Here is a 5,528-nt window from a genome sequence, read left to right as displayed (position 1 = left end):
AAAAAAAAAAAAAAAAAGAAAGAAAGTTCCAAGCCAAAATGTTTGCTCAACTCTAAAATGCAAATTTTATGGCACACATTTTGTATTTATTTTTATTAATTAATATTTCCTTTTTTCAAATTTTATTGTCCTTTGTATTTCAGTTGTTGCAAAACTAAAAACAAGATTAATTAATGACTGACTGTATCCATATGCCTCTCTTGTTCTTTGTTTCTGCTGATTTGATCAAGCAAAATATTCCAATCCCTGTACTCTCACCACATCAATTAATTTAGAAGGGCAATTAACTGTATTTACCATTTCATTAGTGGTTAATTTTCCTTTCCTAAATTCCTGATCAAACTCGTATTTTTCTATTATTATATGAAAATAAAATACAACTCTTCTCTTCCCAATCTCCCTCAAGATTTATTGCCTCACTGGTTTGTCTGCTATTACTTATTCTTTCCCCCATCTCTACCACTTTGACAACTCAGGTTTTGCTAAGATGGTTAAAAACTTTTGGTTTCATTCCATCATTAGGTCTTCCCTTGAAATATGGCTCTTTTAAGAATACTTATATAGCTCACACATTATGCTCTCAGGCAATTTTTCTAGCTAGATATTTTGCAAGTTTTATGGTTTCTTCTCCTCTTCCATTTCTCCTATCTTAAGATCTCTGTTCTGACTCATTGTTTTTTGTTTTGTTTTGTTTTTTTTAAATGAAAGTCCTTTTCTCAGAAAAGGCTTATGGAAACTTGATTCTTTGAACTTTTTCTTATATACAAACATCTTTCCAACCTCCTGGTGGTTGAGTGATTTTCAGTCCTTCCCTATCAATCTTCTGTAGATGTCATTCCATAGTCAGAATGACTGTTTTCCGTTGCAGATCACTGTCATTTCCTCTCAAATAATACTTAGAATTAAATAAGGTATTTTACTCTCCAAAATCAAGTTTTTTTTTAGCATAGATAATTTAAATATTGCCACCTATTTATTTTTCTCCTTCTAGATCTTCTATTACTCACGTTTAGTTATCTTCCAAGTCTTCTACCTTGTCCTTCATGATTCCCATCCTTTTGTATTTTTTGCAAGGTTTTGAAATACACATTCCATTTGATATTCTTGGATACTAATTAATTCTCTCATTCAATTTACAAATTAAACTTTTGTTTCAAACATAGAATCTTCTAGGTATTTGTATTACTTTTGTTGTATTGTTTTAGTAATTACCTGCCTCTTTTAACAGCTTTATTTAATCAAGAACCACCTTTTCCAGATGTTCTGAGTGTTCTTTCTCTGGCTGCTAGGATCCCTTACATGGATTATAGTTTTCCTTTGACTACTCTGCGGACTAAGGCTGAGTTTATGGGGTATTCACTCTTGAAGTCGGTGAGACGGAAATATATCTCTGCCAGTGTGGTGAGTTCAGTACCAGCTGATAGGTGGTAGTAAGTACCTGATTGAGGTTCTCAAAGGAAGGAGAAAAGGAAATCCCCTTGAAATACTTTTCTCGGCACCACTCTTCTTCTTGGAATGCCACAGATTTCCAAAACCTATATTCTCTTCAAGACCATGGTACACTGATTTTTGCTCCAAAATTCTCTACAACTCCAGGCTGTGTCCAAAGCCAAAAGAAAAAGTCTGACCTCAACTTTCTGTGTCTGAATCTACAGAAACAAAAGTCGTATTCTTACCCTTCAGTGCCCTGCCTGCCTGCCAGATAGACTCAGGAGAGGAAGACTGCTGTTAGGAATTGAGATTAGAGAATAGCAGTGACACATTCAGGGTGCCATATTCCCAACATTCCCCTAAATACTTTTTAAATGTTTTAAAATGTGAAATATAACACTCATATAGAAACGTGCATAAATCATAAATATCAGTATAATAAATGATTATAAAATAAATACTTGTGTAACTAGTACCAAAGTCAAGACATAGAATATTGGCAGCAACCCAGAAAATGCCTGTGTCTTCCTCATTTAACACAATACCCTCTTTGCCCTTCTAAAGGTAAATCGCTATTCTGTCTTTTATAGTAATTAGTTTTCTTGCCTCTCTAAAAAGGTCTTACACTTATTCGTGTATGCTCAAAAAATGTAGTTTAGTTTTTACTTTTGAACTTTATATATATAGCATCATATAGTATGTACTCTTTTGTGTTTTGCTCCTTTTTGAACTTTATATATATGGTATCATAGTATGTATTCTTTTATGTTTGCTTATAATATTTATTCACCCATTTAAAGCTCATTCTTTTTATTTGCTGTAGAGTATTCCATTGAATGGATATGCCACATGTTTTTGTTTATTCTCCCATCAATGAACATTTGGGTTGTTTCTAGTTCAATGTTATTTCAAAATATTGCTACTGTAAACATACACAATGCATGCTCTGATTCACAGGTACACAAGTTTATAGCATATAATTAGAAATAGAACTGATGTGACGGCTAATAAGGCTGCCTATCTTTGATGTTATTAGATAATGCCAAGCTATTTCCAAAGAGGTTGTATCAATTTATAACAACCAGACATTTATTACAGTTTATTAGCAGTTTATTAGTGTTCTCATTTTTTCATGTCCTTTACCAATCTGTTGAATATGGAGTGTTATCTCATTTTGGTTTTAATTCTCATTTCCCTGTTTAGAAGTTAAGCATCATTTTTTTATATAAGAAAAAACAAACACTACAGAGTCATTTGCAAGCTGAGAGTGAAAGTAACATAGCTGCACTCAATGTTTCATAGAGTGGTAATTCTCATAACAATCTTGATTTAGGTACTCTATTATAATCACCCCCATTTTACAGATGGAGAAGTTTTAGTTTTAATGAAGACATACAGCTAGTCAATAGCAAAGCTGAGATTTGAACCAGGGTTGAAATTCTCAGCACTGAATCCCCTATGCTTTAAGAAACTAACTATTAACAGCTATGTGGATACTAGTCTAGAGACAGGAGTTACTAATGGTAGCAAAAGCAGGCAGGAACATGTAGTACAGTGTTTGATGAAAATGTTCAGAGGGTGAGTGAGGCATACAGGTGTAGCTTTAAAGCTTGTTAGCTAAGGCCTTAGGGGAAAAAAAGCAAAATGTCATATGAATTGAGATTAGGCTTAATTATGCCATAAAGATTTGAGTACTCATGGCACCCAAATGATAATTATTTTTAATTTTATGACTTAAAGCTGTTTTTTTTTTTAAAAAAAACTTAAATTTTTTCCTGTCATAGAAAGGGATACATTTTATCCCTATAAGGGATAAAAATCACCCTTAATCTCACTACCCAGAGATAACTACTATTAATATTTTATTTTATCCTTCCAGCATTTTTGAGCCTGTAGAGATGTATTGCAATTAAACAAAGTTGAGATCAGACTGTATATGCTGTTTTATAACCTATTTGCCCTAAACAAAATATTGAGAACAACTTTCCTTGTCATTAAAATTTCTTTTGCACATGATTTTTTAGCAGTAGTTCATTTTAAAGTTGTATCATAATTACTTTTTAAGTATTTCAGATACTACATGATAAGAATATTTATAGATAAATCTTTGCCACACTTCTGATTATTATTTCCTGATGTAACATTTCTAAAAGTTTGTGTGACCATAGTTCATAAACTCAGGTTTGCAAAATATATCTATCTCACCTGTGTAGTTTCCTTAGATCAATTCAAATTTGATCCCAACTTCCGTTTTCTTAAACCCTTAAGACTTTTTAAGAATCTGAGAAGCTTAGATGGTGTCTGGAATGAAGAGGAAGGATGCAATCACTCTAAGCATCTATAGTCAGCATGGACAACAGCAGTGGTCAAACTCCTGTTGTCTCTCAAAGTCATGTAACTCTCGGCTTCTATACCACTTGTGGGACAGGATGACTTTCCAAGCCTGAGAACCTCAGTGCCCATCATCCAGTCTCTCCAGAGACACCACACAACTGGTCCTCTCTGAGTTGCTGCCATCACCTGAGTGCTGCCAAGATGAGGACATGGGTCAGTGACCACTGCCTCCCTACCCAGTCTGGGAGAGAAAAGCCGTGTCTCTACCTTTGCATGTTCTCCAAGAGCCCTTTTCTCTCCGTTTCTCTCTGGGATGATTTTAGGCTTTTATATGAGATAGGACACATTCTTGACTCTAAGCAGCTTCAGCTTTCCAATGTGTAACAAACTTCTCTTGGGACAAAAGAATCTTAAGATTTTGCAACCTTCTTGAAAATGAGGAGGAGAAAATATATAAGAATACCACCCGTCAAATTACTTGTGATCCTCTTCTTTATACGTTTCTAATATGTCCTCCTGTAATGTCTAAAACACTTGCCAAGGTGATTTCTGACTAGAGAAATAGATAGAAGGTAAAAAGGTGAAAGATACCATATAGAAGGCATGGATAGAGTCTAACGAAATTAAAAGAACTCAGGGCATCAGCTCACAGAGGAAAAAAATAAAGCTTGAGAATAGGTAAATATTAAACATTTCAAGCACAGAACAGAGGGATGAACAAAGGCAAGAAAGTAGGAAATCAGAAATGTGTTTGTTAAAAGCCTTGCTACTCAAAGTTTGGGCCATGGACCAGCAGCACAGGTGTGACCTAGCAGCTCGTTAGAAATGCAGACTCTTAGGACTTGCTCCAGGCTGACTGAATCAGAATCTTCATTGTGACAGAACTGCAGTGGTTTGTAGGCAGTTACCGTTTGAGCAGCTCAATTTATAGTAGTGGTTCTCAAAGTGTGATTCCCAGATCAGCAGTATCACCTCCCCCTGGGAACCTGAAGACCTCTTGAGCCCAGGAGTTTGAGAGCAGCCTGGGCAACATACAAGACCCCATCTCTACAAAACAAATTTTAAAAAAGGCCAGGCATGGTGGCATGTAACTGTAGTCCCACCTACTCGGGAGGCTGAGGCAGGAGGATCTCTTGAGGCCAGGAGTCGGAGGCTGCAGTGAGCATGATCATGCCACTGCACTCCAGCATAGGTAGCAGAGTGAGACCCTGTCTTTTAGAAAAAAGGAAAAGAAATGCGAATTCTTGAGCCCTATCTCAGACCTACTGAATGAATATCTCTGGAGGGAAGGCCCAGCAATGCATTTTAACAATTCTTACAAAGTGATTCTGACACATGTACAAAGTTGACAACCACCACTCCAGAGCAGAGTCGAAAAAGGCTTTATGGAAAAGGACCAGATACTAAATATTTTAAGCAGACTTTGTGGGCAATAAGGTCTCTGTCATAACTTCTCAACTCTGCCAGTGTAGCCAGAAAGTACCAATAGGCAATCTGTATAAGAATGAGCATGGCTCTACTCCATTGAAACTTTATTTGCAAAACGCTGGAGGACTTGATTTGGTCCATGGGTCATATTTGCCAGTCCTTTTGCTAGAGGACAGATTTTCAAACTTGCATATGCGTTAGAATCACTTGGAGAGCTTCCTAAATCTTGATATTCAGACCCTATCCCACACCAATTAACCAGCATCTCTATGGTTGGCTGAGGGATCCATATTTTTTAAAACTCTCCAAGTGTTTTAAACTCTCTCTAGAATGCA

This window comes from Rhinopithecus bieti, unplaced genomic scaffold (genome assembly GCF_001698545.2).
Source record: "Rhinopithecus bieti isolate Rb0 unplaced genomic scaffold, ASM169854v2 scaffold_1624, whole genome shotgun sequence".
Classification (NCBI taxonomy): Eukaryota; Metazoa; Chordata; class Mammalia; order Primates; family Cercopithecidae; genus Rhinopithecus; species Rhinopithecus bieti.
Note: the sequence above shows the minus strand (reverse complement) of the source record.